Raw genomic sequence first — 21,097 nt, forward strand, 5'->3', positions numbered from 1 at the left:
AGTGTTTATAGAGCTCCTCGTGAGCACGAACATTTCGCAGCTTGCCCGCCACGTCGGGGGCGTCAGAATAGACTGATATCCCAGTCCCATTGAATCTGGGTTTAATTCCCACATATATAGATGAGATTCCCATATATATGAGAGAATATATATATATATATATATATATATATATATATATATATATATATATAAATACACATTATATTTATATTTATATATTATATTTTAATATATTTAGAAATATATTAAGTCCTCTATTAAATTATATATATTAAAATAAGAGCTAAGAGCGTTTCCAGGCTGTCGCAAATTGAGGTGGCGCCATTGGGAGGTCTTCAGATTTCTCGTGGAACGGATGCGCTGAAAGGGTCATTGACTTTTGTCTGACCTCCCTGCAAACGAATCGGGATGAATGCTCCACAGGCAGGTCTTTGGGAAGTGCCCATTGTTATATGGAATACTTCGCTATAAGTTCCTCGTTTATAACATGTGTTGTTGGAGAGCACAGTTTTAAAATGGGGGGGGTCTACATTATGTTTGGAAGGTTTTTATGCCTTTTTTTAAAAACCCAGGTGCACTTATGCACAGACAGTAGGCATCTCACTCCCATTTACTCATGCCCACCGCATCTCAAAAACCGATTAAATTTTTTAAAAAGCTGTGCCTTTTCTGCTGTTTGAGAGGCAGACGTTCACAAACTATGCAGAATTTCTCTGCCTGTTAATTCATTTCTTAGATGCACAAGAGATATTGGGGGTGGGGGGTGGGCAAGGGACCAACAACCCTTTGCTCTGCCCATACATGTGCAATTGAAGAGATTTCCTCCGCAAAAGAAAATACCGGAAAAGGCTACGCTGATCATTACACTGTATGTGAAATTACACACACACTGTATTTGTTTCATGACTCCCTCCCACCTTGTCATGTGAACCAATATTTATGACAATGTTCCCTTACTTAAAATGTCATTATTCCAGTAGATGGTGCTGCATGTCTGTATATTTCAAGGGAATATTTTTTTAAAAAAATAAATATGTATACCTCCTGAAGAGTCCCTTTGCATTCAAAAGATAAGAATCCAAAAATTATCTAGTGGCTTAAACCCATGTTACGGAAACAAAAGTTGGGCTTACTCCAAGGCAGTTGGGGTTAGGCGTACAGGTTTTGCCTCTGTCCGCAATGGATATGGGAAACAGAAAGGCAGGTGCCTTTGGCCAGTCAACATCTAACCTACCTCACAGGGTTGTTGTGAGAATGAAATGGAGAGGAGTAGAACAATGTACACCCCTTTGAGATCCTTGGGAGATAAAGGTGATATATCAATGTAATAAATAAATGATAAACAGCTTAGTGATGAGGAAATTTATCACGTGCTTCTCCTATGCACTGATAAGGAAATTTGTCTCCCTTTGCATTCCTCGTAAGGGCTTAGCAGTAGAGCATCTGTTTTGCCTGCAAGAGGTTCCAGGTTCAATCCTTATAATAATAATATTATAATATATTATTTATACCCCGCTCATCTGGCTGGGTTTCCCCAGCTACTCTGGATGGCTTCCAACAAAATATTAAAATACAATAGTCTGTTAAACATTAAAAGCTTCCCTAAACAGGGCTGCCTTCAGATGTCTCCTAATATTGCTGGAAGAGAATATTGTCTGAAATCCTGGAAACCCAGCACCAATCGGTGAAGGCAATGCTGAGCTAGATGGACCAATGGTTTGACACAATAAGAGGCAGCTTCCTATGTTCCTATGCAGGGAAACGAAGGGACAGGGAGTCCGGGAGCAGAGAAGCCAACAGACTAAGAAAGGTGAGGCTGAAGGAACTTAACTTCTGCTTGTCTCATGCCTAAAAAGTATGGGTCCAAGAAATTTTCTGTTTGTCCCACCGCTTTCCCAAGTAAGCACACTGTTTACCTCTGAATCGGAACATCAAGCTGCAAAGAAACTGATTGGTGTTTATTCCAATTCAGTGGTAAATACTGGGTTTCCCTGCAGGAAAACAATAGGGCAAGTGGCCATGTGGACAAGCCCTCAGTGGACTTTGAAGAAAAACTGTCAAACTTAAAATGGAGTGATCCTACCTTTTATTTATTTTATTTTAATATTTATAAATCACCTGCTAATCAGAAATATGGTGGGGCCCAATAAAACAAAACAAATATTTTAAAATATAAAATATAGAGATATATTCTTTCCAACTTGTGTAAGGAGGATGCACTGTTCACCTGTGATTCTTTTTTTCTCAATGCCATTTTTGGAATGTTTTGTTCTAATGTTTTGTTTTATTGTACATGCTTTTTCAACAACAAAAACTATCATAAACCCAGCAATAAACCCAGATGCCAACTTTGCTGCCACATACACCCGGACAACACCATTACTGGCCCCAACAACATCACACATATCATCTCGGGACTATTTAATTGCTCAGCGTCTAACATTGTGTATGCCATAAAATGCCAACAGTGTCCTTCAGCTCTCTATATTGGACAAACAGGCCAGACCTTACGCCAAAGAATAAACGGACATAAATCGGACATCAGGAATCACAAGACAGAGAAACCAGTAGGAGAACACTTCAATCTCCCAGGACATTCTATACAAGATCTCAAAGTAGCTGTTTTACTACAAAGGAATTTCAGAAATAGACTGGAAAGAGAAGCTGCTGAATTACAACTTATCACCAAACTTAAAACCATGGAGAAACCTGGTCTGAACAAAGACCTTGGATTCTTATCTCATTATACATGACAAAGCCATTTTTCACCTTTTCACCCCTTGCTTTTTCCTGTAAGACCTATTGCAGTCGTTAAGAGTCGTCAACAGGCTCATCACAGCTATCTGCCAATCACCCATTCCCACCACCCTTCTGAGTAATACCCCTCCCCACCTTCTCACTATATAGAAGGGTCTGGAAACTTCTGTTTCAGTGTATCTGAAGAAGTGTGCATGCACACGAAAGCTCATACCAAGAACTGACTTAGTTGGTCTTTAAGGTGCTACTGGAAGGAATTTGTTTTGTAAAAACTATCATAATATGCATAGTAAATGTCCAAACCTGTATCAAATGAATTCTCTAAAAGCACTTGATGAAACCAAAAAACTTTCAGTATGTGCTTCCCAAAATGAGCAGGAGCCCACCCTGGGGGGCTGTGGAATTATCTAGGTGGCAGCAAGGAAACGCTGGTAACAGTGACTATCAGACATTGAAAAGCTGGTATCACTGGATCAAGTTAATAACTTTGGTTAAATTAATTAAATTAAGGGCATTGAATTTTTGATCAATGTACAGTTAATTTTTACTGTTTTAAATTTTATTGTGTCATTATCTAACTTAGTGGGTTGTGGAAACTGCTACTCTGAATAATGCTCTTTATAGGTAGGGTAGTGGACACTGGGGATGGGTTTATGGAGCCGAGGGGACAATCACCCAAAAAGTTTGGAACTACTGTGCTATGGAATCAAATCTAGAATTTAACTAAGGCATCTGCTGCAGGGAGGGGGACACCTGAATGTTTCCAAACACATATCTAATATGTGCTCAATCTTTGCCCATCATTCAACATCCAGTGAGAGACTAAGGAATTGTTCTTCAAGGTCTGGTTTACTTCCTTATTCTCCTTCAAGGAGAACTTCAGCTCCCAGAAAAGGGAGGGAAGTGTCCACTTGACAGAGAGCTAGGAGGATCTCACCTGAGGTCTCTGCTCTGGAAGCCACAGTTCAAGAAGGAAGTTAAGTTGGAAAGGCTTCAGAAGAAAGCTATGAGAACAATAAAGAGTTTTTAAGAAAATAGCAATGTGAGGAAAAGGGTGAAGGAGCATGGCGGAAAGATTAAGTGGAAATGCGTTGACTTTTCAGATATTCAGTGGAATGTGGGAAGAAGAGGGAAACAATTGGCTAAGGAGAAGACAAGGAGCAGTGGGGTTCTACAAGAAAGCAACAAAGACCACCACAGCTAAAAAAAATAAAAAAGATTATAAGATGATGAAGCATCTGTTAGTGTGGCTCAGCCTTTGCCAGCTTGGCTCCTTCCAGATGTTTTGAACTACAACTCTCATCAGCTGCAGCCTGAGTATTCTCAGGCCTGAGAATTGAATGCAACCTCCCAGCCCCTTCTATTTGGCTCTCAGGATTTCCTCCAGGCCACACTCCCTCTCCCTCAAAGGTTCTGCTCTTCACCCTCCTTGTTTCTGCCTGGCTGGGATACATCCTTCAACACTGATAATGCCTCTTGTTTCCCCGGATAGAAGACAGAGGGGGAGTGTGTAGTGTGTAGAAACCACCCTACTATAATACAGAACTCACATTCATTGTTGCGCACACTTTTGCCTTTGGCCCCACTCACCGCTGAGATGTGGCCCCCAGAAGGTTGCCCAGGAGATAATGTGGCCCTTGGGTTGAAAAGGTTTTCTCATTCCTGCTTTAAGCCAGTCTCTTGCTGGCTGCTTCAGTCTGGATCAACCTCAAGAGAAGACCCAGGTTTCTAATCTATACTAAGTTTAGCACATTCTGTTAATAGCAGGAGATTAGTTCATTATTATTGCAAGACACTGGCTATACATGCAGATGTATCCCATGATAGCAAGGGCACTGCAGCCTTTAGATGACATTTAAGGTGCATGTCAGAAGTTCCAGCAGTAATTTCTTGTTTAGGAAATGGCTCCCATCTCATAAAAACACATTTTGATTTTTATTAATAACCTCCTAACAGCCGCAATCTGTCTTCATCCTCCTCCTGCTCTTGCATTCTTATAATGCCTTTTACAGCTCTCATAGCACACAGCATGAAGCCTTGGAGTTGCATTCATCAGTGACTCACACCCTTGCTTAGGGTCGAGTTTTCATGGTAGCTATATGGGGGAAAGCTTGAAAAGTTCCTCTCCCATGCAGTGCGCAAGACAAAAATCCGTATTCATTACTACTCCAAAAGACTTGATGCCCTTTGGAGATGTTCAGCCATTAGGAGCGTGCGTGTGTGGAGAACTTAGTCACCTTTCCGTTCTTAAAAAAAATAAAATAAAAAAGTAAAAGGAATCATTATTATAGATACTGGTCAGAAAGATGACTGAAGATCTGGTTCAGTACACAACGGACAGTAGCCGTACAGAGAAGCAAGGGTTTGATCTGGTTCAGATTAGAAATACATGTGCTGAACTCACAAGCAAACGCCTTGTTAAAACTCTTCCTTTCATTCGGGTTGGAATCAGAGTCTTCTCACAAGTTTTAGAACGGGAAGAAAACTTTGGCTTGTAGGCAACTGAATTCTTAATAATCATTGCTGAGGCATCGTGGGGGAACTTGCTACTTTTGCTAAAAACAAAAAAAGATGCATTAGAGCCAGCAGCAAAACGGAGCTCATCACAGAAACGAGAAAGAAGGGACAGGCTTGCAAATACTTTTGACTGAACAAGGAAGGGAAAGGGTCAGTATCTTGTTTTATTTCAAGCCACTGAAACTTACACTGCATTCACATGAATGAGCACAAGCAGCCTTCCTGAAGGGGTTGTTCTGGATCGCATAACTCACTATTGTACAGTTCACCAGGAGAATCATGTTGGGTGAAGTCATACGAAACTGTCGTATAGTTCTGCTTTGCAGTTACAATTAGTCTCTACACAGTAGAAAGAGGAATTGTAGGAAGAGGGTCTTGTAACATTCAACATGAACCCAGAAAAATGAAATGTCTCCTGCAAGGTCTGCCCTCCTGTTGTCTCTATGCAGCCCCCTCTCTGGGTCTAGGACCCATCATGAAAAGGAACATGGGAACCAATGTTTCCCAAACCTGGGTCTCCAGCTGCTTTTGGACTACAACTCCCATCATCCCTGGTCCTGGGAGCTAGGGATGGTGGGAGTTGTAGTCCAAAAACAGCTGGAGGCCCAAGTTTGGGAACAGCTGGTCTAAACATTCTAGCATTCAAATAAACAGATATGTGAGGTGTACACACTCCCCCTTCCCCTAACATGGTATCCCTTATGTTTATGTATGCATTCACTGAGCACCTGACAAGAGCAGGAATGAGAGCAGGACAGGCCTCTCTAAAGGTAAAGGTACCCCTGACTGTTAGGTCCAGTCGCAGACGACTCTGGGGTTGCGCGCTCATCTCGCTCTATAGGCCGAGGGAGCCTTCGTTTGTCTGCAGACAGCTTCCAGGTCATGTGGCCAGCATGACTAAGCCACTTCTGGCAAACCAGAGCAGCACACGGAAATGCCGTTTACTTTCCCGCCAGAGCGGTACCTATTTATCTACTTGCACTTTGATGTGCTTTCGAACTGCTAGGTGGGCAGGAGCTGGGACCGAGCAACAGGAGCTCACCCCATTGCGGGGATTCGAACCGCTGACCTTCTGATCGGCAAACCCTAGGCTCAGTGGTTTAGACCACAGTGCCACCCACGTATGCATTCACTGAGCACCTGACAAGAGCAGAAATGAGAGCAGGACAGGCCTCTCTACAGGTGCATAAATCCATGTCTAGGCTCTGTATGTGCAATGAGGACTTTGGATCATGCAGGGTTACTGATTATGCAAAAGGCCCTATGCCAGGGTGGGAAACCTGTGGTTGTCCAATTATTGCCGGACACCAATCTCCCATCATCCCTGACCGTTGCCCATGCTAGCTGGGGGCTAATGGGAGCTCAACAACATCTGAAGGTTCACCTGTTCCCTATCTCTGCAGTTATAAAGTGTGTTTTGTTTTTAGAGGCTATCTATAGCTCAGTGCTCACAGTCAAAAGCAGAGCCTTATTTTGAGTGTCACTTGTTAGAAAGAAAGGCATTTTTATGATAATGGAGCCCTGTGCAAATGCACTGTGTGCACATTTTGGCATCTAGCAAGTGAACAGATTTATAAAGAGAAAAGCTAATGGACGTACAAGGAGGAATATACATGAAGGTTAAGAACTTTGCCTCGAACAAAGACATTCCTCCTCCGTACACTAGGTGCACTCTAGACAAGCTGGCTTGCTTTATCTCATAATAAAACAGCATATATATTTGTTGCAATGCATTATTTGCACAGATGCAAATAATATTCCATCTGCTGTTTTCTCCTCTCCCCTCCCCTCTGCCTTCCCACTCGCTTTTGTTCCTCTGCAGTAAAATCATATTTCTCTGTACTGAAGTGCTCTTGTTGATGAGGAGTGAAGGGCAGGACAATAGGCATGAATCCATTATCAAACAAATACAGTAGAGTGAGTTTTCTATGTAAAAAAAAAAAAAGTCATCACAAGGGAGTGCTGCTTTTTTCTCTGCCCTTAAGCCAGCGAATTTGCATGCTTAAGCAAACAAGACTTGGATGTTGTTTTCAGTATACTATGCTCAAAATGATGCTTTGTCAAATGCCTGCTTATTCCCAGTTTTGTTTGACAATGGCTTTGTGGCTAAAGAGGCAGTGAGCCAATTACTGGAGAATGTTAATTCTGCCAGAAGTGGAACCTTCCAAGTCACCTGCTATAGTCTTGCTTCCCATCATTCTAGGGGGTTGGAGGAGATTGCTACCATGCCTGTTGAGAGGCATATATTGTCTTGTTCTTGTAGCTTAGTGAAATGTTTTGGTAAAGGTACTTCCCCAGCTCTGTATAGGATGTTACTGTGCATGGGAAATTTCCTTGGTTCTCAGCATCTTTGGACATTGAGGGGTGAACTAGTTTAGGGGGAGGTCATGTGGCCTTATTTACTTATTTATTTTGTGTGCTCATCACCTCATACCAGTCACTCTCTTGGAGACCTACAACAAATAATAAACATAATTTAAAACACACACAGAGAGAGAGAGAGAGAGAGCGCGCAATAGTACAACTGTGGTGGATTTTATTCTGCTTCAGTTTGTTACATGATGCTTCCTGAATGCTACCACATTTTTGCTGTTTGGAGAAGCTATAGCACAACAAAAGAAGGACAAAACAGTTGCAGTATAAAAAGTTATGGGATTTCAGCAGGAAGTTATGCGATATGTAACTGGTTGGAAATGAAGCAGTGTGACAGCTCCAAAAATTTTGCAGCCACAACCAGTATGGAAAGCAAAATCGTGTATGACCACCCCAATAGCATCGTGAGTACAAATCATCAAGAATGTGCAGTTTTAAAAAGGTCATAAATAATAACACACAACAAAAACCAACACAATGCAGTCTGTAAACGGGAATATGTTATTATTGATAGTCTTGTTAATTGTAAAATTAAACAATATTAATATGAACAGCAACTTTAAAAAAACTACCAACTCAACATATAAACCATAGTATCTAGCTCATCGTATTCCATCAGATGTCAGGCCTTAGGGAATTAAGTTCCTCCAGTGGCAATGCTCTTCTTAGTTGGGGTGGGGTAAGACTTGTCCTTATTAATATGTTATTGAGTAAGCATTTTATGTATTTTGTATAGTTCACTTTTAAATAAAAATCTGGTTTTAAATTGCTTTAATTTATTGTATTTTTTTTCTTGCTAATAAACTATCTACTTATGCATAAAGCAACTAACCAATGAATAATAATAATAATAATAATAATAATAATAATAATAATAAATCAAACTGAAAGTTATTTTAATCTCGGTCATTAGACAACTCAGAGAGCATACACAGTACTAAAGAAAGATAAGCAACAGAAGGACCCAATGGAAGTTGGAGAGCAGCTGGTTCCTAATGAGGGCGTTATTTAACTATTACTTATTAATTACTACAGTTCATTAACTGGAAGGCTATGCCTTTTGTCTTTTGCTTTGCCTTTTTGTTTAAGTTTTAACATGGGCGGATTCTAGTTGATAACTTTGCTTGTGTTTCCCTGTATGTTAAATGCCTGTTACTTGCAAATTTATTTCTAAATATTTAGAAACTTGAAACAAAACAAATTCCTTCCAGTAGCACCTTTAAGACCAACTAAGTCAGTTCTTGGTATGAGCTTTCGTGTGCATGCACACTTCTTCAGATACACAGACTGTGTATCTGAAGAAGTGTGCATGCACACGAAAGCTCATACCAAGAACTGACTTAGTTGGTCTTAAAGGTGCTACTGGAAGGAATTTGTTTTGTTTTGACTATGGCAGACCAACACGGCTACCTATCTGTAATAGAAACTTGAAGTTATTGATGTGTTGATGTACTCATGCTTAATCCCTGTATCTTTCCAGAGTTTGTAAGTAGACTGAAAATATGAGGGGTGGGAGAGGGAATCCTAGCTTCTTCCTTCCCAAAATGTCAGGAGGACCCATGTTTTATATAGGGTTGACATATTTCAAAAAGTAAAAACCAGGACACCCAAAAGCTGTTGAGCTTTCCTTTACGAAAGCGCAAAAAGGGCGATTTTTTTATTGACTTGACTAAGATCCAGGACAAAGCTTTGCCTTTTGGAAATTCCCCACATACATCAATTCCACCTTTGAAATCCCAGTAATGTCGGGGGGGAAATCTGGATGTATGGCAGCCCTAAATTTCCCATGTGTTATGCAAGATATATTGACATTATTTTCAGCTCTCCTACCCCACTAAAGCTTATTCTGTGAACCAGTCTTGCCCATGTAAGCATAACAATCACTTAATTTTGAGCCTTGTGATATTAAAACTTGGTATTCAGAGGGGTGTTCCCATAAAGCAGGCTTCCTCAACCTTGGCCCTCCAGATGTTTTGAGACTACAATTCCCATCATCCCTGACCACTGGTCCTGCTAGCTAGGGATCATGAGAGTTGTAGGTCAAAAACATCTGGAGGGCTGAGGTTGAGGAAGCCTGACATAAAGCAACCATTAGGTGTTCATAAGGGGGAAATGGCTTAAATTCCAGCTCTTCCTATATGTAGGACCAGCCCTGTCATCAGACAAAGTGAGGCAGCCACCTCAGCGCTGGGGGACAGCTGCATATTTGAAGGTGCCCTCCATGCTGCCTTGACCAAGTCTGGTTTAAAGATAAAGAACTCTAAGAAAGAAGTGTTGCCTATCACTGCCATCGCTGTAGCATAACAGCAGGGGCAGTGATAAGGCAACACCAAGGTCAGCAGGGTGCGAACATGCCAGCCAGCATACTGGATTGGCACTGGCAATGTGGTTGTGGCATGCCAACCTTGCTGCTGCCTCACCCTTTGCATTCCTGGTATACCACAGCCATGGCAGTGATGGGAGGACAGTTGTTGTTGCTGTTGTTTAGTCGTTTAGTTGTGTCCGACTCTTCGTGACATGATGGACCAGAGCACGCCAGGCACTCCTGTCTTCCACTGCCTCCCACAGTTTGGTCAAACTCATGCTGGTAGCTTCGAGAACACTGTCCAACCACCTCGTCCTCCGTCGTCCCCTTCTCCTTGTGCCCTCCATCTTTCCCAACATCAGGGTCTTTTCCAGGGAGTCTTCTTTTCTCATGAGGTGGCCAAAGTATTGGAGCCTCAGCTTCAGGATCTGTCCTTCCAGTGAGCACTCAGGGCTGATTTCCTTAAGAATGGATAGGTTTGATCTTCTTGCAGTCCATGGGACTCCCAAGAGTCTCCTCCAGCACCATAATTCAAAAGCATCAACTCTTTGGCCATCACCCTTCTTTATGGTCCAGCTCTCACTTCCATACATCAGTTACAGATAGGTAGCCGTGTTGGTCTGCCATAGTCAAAACAAAACAAATTCCTTCCAGTAGCACCTTAAAGACCAACTAAGTCAGTTCTTGGTATGAGCTTTCGTGTGCATGCACACTTCTTCAGATACCTATCATACATCACTACTGGGAAAACCATAGCTTGAACTATATGGACCTTTGCTGGCAAGGTGATGTCTCTGCTTTTTAAGATGCTGTCTAGGTTTGTCAATGCTTTTCTCCCAAGAAGCAGGCGTCTTTTAATTTTGTGACTGCTGTCACCATCTGCAGTGAGGGAGGTCAGCAATTATTTCTAAATTTGCATCAATGCACACAAATTAGCTTTTGCAGAACCATGACCCCTTTTGTCTTATTTTTGGGCAAGGTGTAAGTGGCCACCTTTTCTGTTGCCATTGCTTCGTACTTCAAGAAAATGTGGTGTTTCTGTACAGAATCAACAAGGGCTCCATGGACACAGGTCAAAGAGGGAGAAAATGAAAATGAGTTACATTGCAGTTTGCAATTATCCTGCCACCAAATGGACATATCTCAAGTACCTGAAACTCTTGAATGCAAGTGGTGGGTTTTTGAGGGGCAATGAATAACACTCCTCCTCTGGCCCAATTATGGGGTGGTCGTGAGTCTTATCCCTGAGTCACCAGGGCCCCCTGCTACTACAGCCAAGTCACGAGAACAGAATTAGTCCCTGCCCTTTCTTCTCATCAGATCCCTGAGTGAAACCACAAGGGGTTGTATTCAGTGCAGAACAGACTATGTAAATCAATGGACCTAAGTCAGTCATGCCCAATATTTTCAATGAGTCTACTCTGAGTAAGACCAGTGCTGGATTTACGTACAAGCTAAACAAGCTATAGCTTAGGGCCCCACTCTCTTGGGGGGGGTCCCCAAAAATTATGAGTCTTTGTAAATTGTGTTTCTAAAGGAACATTGCCAAATGCCAATATGTTTGCATTTTTAAGTTTGTTATGAATAAAAAAAATCATTTTAAGTTAGAGCTTAGTAATTATTTCACTATTATTATACTTCTTCTTAATTGCATTTCAGTTCAACAATTACTTTGATAAAATGCATATTTTGTTATGTGATAATGGATTTAGATACCTGTTAGGTCCATAAATTACCATATAGCATATATTCAACACAAAAAACAGTGACAATTTGCTGTTGACAAAGAACAGCTGGACATATAAAGGGTCCCATTACCTTCAGTAGCTTAGGGCCTCATCAAACCTAAATCCAGCCCTGAGTAATACTAATGTTGGCTACAACCCAATGTTTCTGACTATTAGATTATCAGCTTCTGCTGTACAAAGGCTTAATGTATAGTGCAAACGTATGGTCTACTAATGGATTGTAATGGATTATTGAATATTTATTTATTTTATTTATTGAATTTATATACCGCCCTATACCTGGAGGTCTCAGGGTGGTTCACAGAACAAATATTGCTTTATTTGATATAAGTGGCTTTATTTGATATAAGTTGTTTACTTTAAAGTTATTGTGACTTTTTATATTAGATCAGATTGTTACTATTAATGTTTGATGTTTTATTATTATTTTTGTGCGTGTTGGAAGCTGCCCAGAGTGGCTGGGGCAGCCCAGCCAGATGGGTGGGGTATGAATAAAAAATTATTATTATTATTATTATTACTCAGAAGTAAGCCCCACTAAGTCCAATGGGACTTACTCCTAGGTAAATGGATAGAGGACTGCAACTTCAATTTATTTAATTTTCTTTACCCTTTATTATTATGTATCTCCTAGAATACTTGGAAATTCTCTTTATGTGTGTGCATATGTATGTGTGTTTGTATGCGTTTGAAATGTGTTTGTGTGTGAAAAGATAGTATAAAATGAAATAATGCTGCAAGCAGCATTAAAAAGAGTGCAATTTGAGATGCTAATGGGATTGCCACTGTTGCTCAAACTCATCAAACGAAAGTTTTATCCTAAAAAGAGCAAAATAATATCATTAACAGAAATTAAAGTTAAAGTCACCGTGAACTTGAAAGACCTGCGAGGAAACGAAAGCCCATTGTCTGTTTGTAAAGCCAAGGGGTCATATAGTCTCAGACCAGCCCAAAGCTGTACCAATTGCTTGAAATGTACAGTGCTTCAAAATCCAATTAACTGTTTCAAGGAGAAAGTCCTCATTTTTCTCTTTCATCAGGAAGGGAAATTTGCAATCATATATTCCAATGAAAGTTAAGTTGTTTTTGATCTGATAATTGTCAGATGCATTTATCTTAATTTGTAAGGTTTCTCATGCTAAAGCTCCAAACTGCGGAGATATAACAGAAGTGCCAGGAAATGAGGTACAAAAAAAAATATGGCTGGAATTCAAATTAACCAATAAATATATTTTAATATATATCAGCAGGACTCTAGAGGATTCCATTAATGTTGAAAAATAGAAAGGATTTAGGTTAATTTGGTAAGAAGGCAGGTCAGAACGTTTACAACAGTGGCAGAGAATTGTATAGAGATGCAAAAATTTTCAAGAGAGGAGAGGTTTTTTTTTTTTTCAAAAACGCTGACTCTAGCTGTCACAGTCCTGCCTTGGTTAAATCCAGTAGAGAGATATGCCGACTTTCTAATTTGCTTTCCCTCTATTTTAATAATAGCTGTGCATAAGTAATTTATGAAAGGCCAACCAGGCAGTGGGCAACAGAAAATTAAACTCATTTTATCGGAAAGCAGGTGGATTTCTATATATCATTAGCATGCATTGAATTCTCACAATGTTATTCCTCACACTGATGGAATGTAACCAAATAATATATGAGTTTTTTGCTTATGCACAAGTGAAATTTTTAGATAAAAGTGCCGGCCCCCATGGCAATTTTCTGCAGAACGAAAACTAATTCTGCGAAGCTTCTTATTACTGGGAAGACTCATTTAGCTTGCATTAGAGACTGACATAAGTGACTTTCGGATTTTGCTAACAGATTAGATGAGATGGGAGCCACAAGCTGTAATGTCATTAGAGGATGTCGCAGCAGCCGGAGAAGAGTTTTGTGACACTTAAGGAGACAGTCCCGAGTAAATTGTTTTCCATTTCAGACACGCTTTGGATTATTCTTTTTCGCCCTGATGAAAAAATGATTTTTAAAAAACCAAAACAACCCTCCCTATCTTCTGCCCTTCTCTCCACTGTCCTTTCAACTCATGTAGAAACTTGTGTGCAACGTAAGCCTTTAAGGTAGTCTTTCTTCTGCTTCTGACCTTCAGGTTGTGTCGATCGTTATGTAGCCAAAATGGCATTACCCACACACAGAAGGGAGTATCAGCAGACATGCAACCCTTCACAACACCCCAAAACAGTCCAGTAAGTATTGGACTTTTCCAGTTGGCACAGAATACTGACTAAGGCTGTGTGCGCAACATAAATTTAAAGCACACATACACACCACCACCAAGAAACCTGAGAACCCTAGTTGGTTAAGGGTTCTGGGAATTATAGCTCGGGGGGGGGGGTAAACACCAGTTCCTCAGGAGTCGTGTGTGTGCGTTAAATGTATGGTGTGCATGCAGACACACCACTGGAGTTTGAAATGAAAAATAGGAGGGTATATGGAATAGAGTGTCTGGAATCCTGTACAGCCAGACTCCACAACACAATGTTTTGTTGCAGCCACACACACACACATCTCCCCACATTTTGCCTTATTCCAAAAACTGTTATCTGGGCCTTGATTCACCTAGACAGATTAACAATGTGCATTAAGAAAACATAGCACTGACTGTATTACTTCTGCAAACAGAAGGGGCCATTCTGTTTTGGAGCATGTGGCAGAAAACCATGATGGTGTCCTCATAAGCCAAAAATATAATAATAAAGTAAGCAAATGACCATTTGCTGCCCTCCAGTGGTACCCTGAGGGACATGGGTGGCGCTGTGGGTTAAACCACAGAACCTAGGACTTGCCGATCAGAAGGTCAGCGGTTCGAATCCCCGTGACGGGGTGAGCGCCCGTTGCTCGGTCCCTGCTCCTGCCAACCTAGCAGTTTGAAAGCATGTCAAGTGCAAGTAGTTAAATAGGTACTGCTCCGGCGGGAAGGTAAACGGCGTTTCCGTGTGCTGCTCTGGTTCGCCAGAAGTGGCTTAGTCATGCTGGCCACATGACCCAGAAGCTGTACGCCAGCTCCCTCGGCCAATAAAGCGAGATGAGCGCTGCAACCCCAGAGTCAGCCACGACTGGACCTAATGGTCAGGTGACCCTCTACCTTTACCTTTAGTGGTACCCTGATATCTGCCTGCTCTTCTACCCAGTGGTAGAGCCAGCCTTGTATATAACAATGCTTTCAGCAACCTGTTATCATTATTTAGTTAGCTTCTAGATATCAGGTAGAAGCAGAAAAATATTGGGATAATGTCTGTGTTTCCAACTTTTCTAAAGGAAGACATGTTAAATAAATGGTATTGGGGGGTGGGGAGAAGGGGGTGATATCTGTGGTTACTTCCTCCCCAACTGTAGCCCCATAGCTTCCATCTCCTGTTACATTGTATTTAACAAAAAATGATACATGTCACACTGCATTTATCCCTGAAGGAAGTAGAGTGAAAGAACATGATAGTGCTCATTTCTATAATGAATAGTTCAGAGCAGTCAAAGGAATTTATTAGAATGCAAGGTTCCCTCCAGCATCTTTTCCTCCCCCCACCCCCCCACCCTGGGAAAATACTTATGTATCTAGGATGCGTCTGTCCTGAGCACCTCCTGCGATGGTCACAACCTGCCTCAAAGACCACACAGTTAACCTTGCTGGCTTTTCATCTTTAACACCCTCAATGTCTTTGAGACCAAATAACGGAAAGGACTGCCTGTTCCCATATGTATTTGCTCCCTCTCTGAGATGACCTTTTGCTCATGCCCTGCTGCGGCTGGTGGTAACACCAGGCTTGTGGTTTCCCCCCACCCCTCAGTGGTGGTACCCAATAGGTTATCCCTCTTCTTTGCTGATGTTCATTTGAATTTTGTTTTTGCTCTTGTTTTCTTTTTGCCCCAGAAGCTTTTATATCCATCAGAGGCTGGAGCTGGAATAGCAAAGAGGAGGGAGAAAACCCACGTCTAGAAGCTGGTAGGGCTTGGGGTGAGGGGGTACAGCCAGGGGCGTCTTACCCATAGAGGCTAGTGGCGTGGGGCGCCAGGGCGCCAAGTTCTGGAGAGCACCAGGGAAGAGGCGGAGGCTGGACACGGCGCCTCTTGGCATCAGCTTGCCGCCCTCGCCTGCCTCCTCCATGCCATATCAAAGCAGCGTTGTGCCCGGAGCCTCCGTCTGCCGTGGCCACCGCGGCACGAAGCGGCCAGCTGAGCCGGGAGGCACCGCGTCCAACCTCTGCCTCTTCAGCATCAGAGGAGCCGCCCTCCAGCTGCTGCCTGCCTCCTCCAGCCCCACCGGTAACCCTAAAAAAACTCTGGGAAATGGGGGTGCTGGAGGGAGCTTTGCACCATAGTGCTGGATATGCTTAAGACAGCCCTGGGTACAGCCAGCAGATTGCCCCTCTCCACCCCCTTGTTAGATTTGCTCTGCCCTTCTACATGTATCTGCTACGCATGGGTGTATACATGCATACGCAGACCAGATCCAGGTGCTCCTGGAGGAAACTGCTTTTCTAGATCCATTTCAATTGGCGCCTTCATTAGGCACCAGGTGACAACATTTCCCCATAACCAGGCCTTTGGCTGACTAACAACAACTGATATGCTGATTTCGTATGCTCCAAGTGTTCCGATTTTCCAGGGACATTCCCAGAATTACAAAAGCCATCCCGGCGTCTGGTTTGACCCTGGAAAGTCCCTATTCCTCCTCCCACCCACTGCCAAACTTGGGGAGCAGGAGGATGCAGTGCTTGTCCTGAGTGATGGTGGTGATGGAAGTAGTGGCTGCGAAGGAGCATTCCATGGCCTCTCCCTTCTGTCTGCCTCCTACTCTGGGCAGCTTGTAGCAGCTGCTGGAGAGGCTGCCACCACAGAGGCCCAGCCTTGTGTGATGCACCAGCTCTGAGTTGCAGGCAAAGGGCAAGGCCACCCTGGGCAGGAAGAAAGGGGGAGTGAAGAGGAGGAGAAGAAGGAGTCTTGGATTAGTTTTGTTGTTGTTGTTGTTGTTGTTGTTTTTGTTTTAAAAAAAATACTTTGTGCTTCCATGTCTAATCTTGCCCCTTTCTAAAATTTATTTATTGGTGTGCTTTTCTTTTTGTAAATCTACCAAAGGATAAAATAAAATAAAACTGGGATTAAGGTGTGTTTTTTCTAGGATGGTGTGTGTGCTGTGTCCCATTATTGCAGTGGTGGTGGCCTTCTTCTGCCAGGAAATGCTCTGTGGCAAGGGGGTCCCCCACAAAAATGGGGGATCAAGGAGGGTCAGTTGCGGGTGGTGTGAAGGGAGTGAGAAATGCCCCTATTTTCATCTGAGGAGTGTTGAAGGGTGTGTGATTTGATTCCCATAGGCAATACCAAATGCAGTGTTTGCATTGCAGTCATGAAATATATGTGCTTCTGTATACACACATCATCCAATAAGTGATTGTTAGCAGGAACTTAGAGGTAGCTTCTGCCTGTATGTACTTCATGTCTTATTTATTTGTTTGTTTCCTGCACAGAGCATAGTTTCTTTTAGCCGCAGATATCCAGAGCACCAACCCCAACTGCTGAACATCTATTGGCAAGATATATTGCATGCTGTGTGCAGAGTGAAGCCTTTATGTGAGAAACTCACATTTGCCTTCCTTAGTGGAGCCATTCATGTCAATGCCTAACTTTGACCACTATGCTATTTTGAAATATTTTATCTCCTTTTCAAAAATCCTGCCCCTCCTGCAAGCAGCTCAAGGCCCCAGCTCCTCTTATATTCATAACAAAAACCTGAATAGAAGGAAATACCCTGCCATTGCGCCAAATGACCTCTCTGTGACCATGTACAGTGGTACCTCGGGTTATGTACTTAATTCGTTCCGGAGGTCCATACTTAACCTGAAACTGTTCTTAACCTGAAGCACCACTTTAGCTAATGGGGCCTCCCGCTGCTGCTGCGCCGTCAGAGCACGATTTCTGTTCTCATCCTGAAGCAAAGTACAGTACTTAACCTGAAGCACTATTTCTGGGTTAGCGGAGTCTGTAACCTGAAGCGTATGTAACCTGAAGCGTATGTATCCCAAGGTACCACTGTAGTCTTCAGATAGACTTCACCAGTCTGGTGAAGGTAACTTTCCTTCTTTGCAATGATCCCATTATCAGCCACTTACACTACTTTCCAGAGCAATTAACACCTAAACTGCTGCCTCATTTTCTCCAGATTAAATGAGGGGATTATCAAGGAAGAGAAGGGGTTTTGCAAACAATTACTGACTCAACAGAAGTGCATGGCATGTAATCAAGTAGCAGCAAGGCAGCAATTCTGCGCACATTTACCTGGGAGCAAGCTGTGTTAAGCCTAAAACCCACATTTAGATTTACTTCCAAGTAAAAGTGTATAGGATCGGGCTGCATAGTTTCACAGAGTTTGTTTTTTGAAGCTGCCAACAGGTGGGGCTATTGCTTTGTCTAACTAGACTTTAGAATACTCTGGTTGAAGGAATGTCAAAATTGCCTTCTGCATCCTCTAACCAGACTTCTACAGGTGTGGTTCCTGACTATTGCCTGGTTCTGACTGGCATTTATACCAGGAAGGCAAACCAGTTCCAAGAAGTCGGAGAAGGTGCTCAGAGGTGATCGTGTCAACAGCCCGAGTCATCAAGATGTTCCAAAATTTAGCAAGGACTTTGACAGGAGCGCCAGTCGTATTAGCCAGAAAAATTCCCTAGAGCCGTCCAGAAACCCATTGGCTCCATCAGCCTCCGTGGGTGGATCATCCTAATAGGGCGAATCATCTACAGCAGGGATCCCCAAACTAAGGCCCGTGGGCCAGATAAGGCCCGAGGGACTCGCCTATCTTGCTCGCGGCAACACCCGCTGCCACCGCCTGCTCTTAACGGTACTGCGCTGCGCGGCTGCCCACTTCTGGGTCGGAGGAGAACCGGAAATAGCTTGTGTACATGCGCAAGTGTTATTTGTGCATGCACAAGCGTTATTTCTCGTGCACATCCCAGTCGGAGGAGGCCCGTGCACATGCACACAAGCTATTTCTGGTGCTCCTCCGACCCGGAAGTGCACCAGAAATAGTGTGTGCACACGAGTAGGGCACGCGCTCCCCCACCCTCCAGCCCGCCATACGATCGGCACTGGAGACACCGGCCTGAGGCGTGGTAAGTTTGATGACAGAGTGGAAAAACTGCTGAAAGCCTGGAACACGAAGCAATCTGACCATGATGAGGGACTGATGTCAACACCACCTTCTTCCCGCCCAGCCGAGAAAAACGAGGTTCAGAGAGATGGCCTGCCACATGCTTTGGGCTAGTGACATGGTTGTCATGGGACAAGTTGGGACAGCCTCATGGTTGTCATGGCAGCCATGACAACCATCAGATGGTTTCAGTGACTGAGGCGGAAGATAAGGAATCAGACCTCAGCTGACATTCTGCACAAAATGTGGTTGGAGGGTCAGAAGCATTTTTTTTTGGGGGGGTGGTGGCAGTCTTACTTCCCTCTCCATATTGGGTGGCTGTCTCTTCTGTTAAGCTGAATACTGCAAAGTCCTTCATAACATGAGGAAACTGCTCCACAGCAAAGGCTCTAATACCAAACCATACATACTTAGGTTGTATTGAGGTTATGTCCTAATGTCGTCTTAACTGGCACTTACTCAAAGTAAGAGGGCAGGTTATGACATGTTATTTATTTATTTTCATGAAATCTTCTTTCTGAATATTTGGTCAATCGCCGGGGTTCTGAGAAGCAGCTCAAGGGGCTGTGACCCCTTCCTAACAGAAAAATCCGAAAGAAAAGGTTTTAAGGCAGTAAAATGCCATATTCAAGCACTTCACTTTCCGTTTATTTTTTTAATTCAGAACTTTAGTAATTCGTTCAAGGCAACACGGGTATCAACAGATACCTCCAGAAAGGACTTTCCTCCTTCACACTTCACCCATGAGGAAGACTTCAGAAAGAAGAAGAAGAAAAATTCTTCTACAGCTGAAGAAAAATTCAGCTGTATTTTGTCTTGGTGCTGGGACTTTATAATTGTGGCCTTATTTGTTGAGTGATGCATACCCACTAGGAAGATGATGACTGTGGGGATTTCTTCTATATAAAAATAAATAAGAGCCTCCTGTTTCAGAGGCTTGAATCTTTGCAAGCTATCTCACCCACCGAGCTGCTTCTATTTTAATAAATTAGCTTCATTACTTTAACTGTTGCGCTGTGTCTCCGTTAGTGATTAATTACAGCTCTGCTTCACTCCTTTCCTGATAACGCGGATGCCGCCTTTATTTATTTTATTCCATTCATAGCCCAGTCTTAACCCGCAGGCTCAGGGCAGGTATCACTATTTTGCTGTGCCACCAATTCCACAGCGGCGCAGATTAATCCTGCATTTTGTCTTGCGTCTGGCCACCAAGAGCCAATGTGAATAAAATTTACCGACGCTTCTACCAGGAGGCACCTAAACGCTGTAGATGCAGCAAATACACATTCTGCATAGAGCAAGGACAGCAGGGGAAGTCCATTACTTCCACATGCTCAGTGACCCCAGATTTGGTCCACTCGTAAGTTGCCGGTGAGAGGTTAACATAATACTACCTGCCGAAGAGGAGACATCCATGGAATGTATCAAGCAGTAATAATGAGACTAGCAATGGCGTAACAAACAGGAAATTGTTAGTGCTTAGAAGTTGCACCAAGTGAAGAAGGAGTTAGCTGACAGCTGTCCCTAAATCACCTCAAGCTTTGCACCATGAGAGTTGTTTTGATATTAGAGCAACCTCTTAATTTAGGGCCAAATTGTATACGATGTTAGGTGTGGTTTTGCATCTTACATGCAGGTTTGTACACACCATACGTTTACAGCACCCCTCTCAAAAAAAGAGCCATGGGAATTGTAGTTTGCCCCTTAGAGAGTTGCAGTTCCAGGCACCCTTAAATTACAGTTCCCACAGTTATTGACAGTGCCGGGGTGTGTGTGCGCGCGCTTTAAATGTATGTTGTGCACTATCTAGCCTTTGCTTTGAATGCAAATTATATTTGCAGAGAAGCAGCTGGGGGGGAGGCTGTTTCCTCCCCTGCTACCATCCTGAGGAAAACCCCTCCTTCGACTCTAATGTTTGTATTGGGGGGTAAACTCCCATTGGTGCTGATGGGGAATATTCTCCCATTGCAAATGCTAGCTTTGGAGGGTTTTCCCAGACTTTAGCAGGGGAGGAATCCAAGGAAAGGGTGGAATTCTATCTCCTTGCTGCTCTGATCGCATTAATTATCAGCCTTTCTGATGCAGTTTGCATTTTTTCAAACCCCTGTACATGCAGAGGGACACTGAATCTTATTGGGAGTTTAGCTGCTAGTATTTCAGCAGAGAATGCAAGGAGGGTTCTGCTTTTCTGGTCGCCACAGTGCTGAAATGGGAGGGAAAGACACACCTGTTGAAATCCTC

The sequence above is a fragment of the Podarcis erhardii genome, assembly GCF_964252035.2.
Source record: "Podarcis erhardii genome assembly, chromosome: 5".
Lineage (NCBI taxonomy): Eukaryota > Metazoa > Chordata > Lepidosauria > Squamata > Lacertidae > Podarcis > Podarcis erhardii.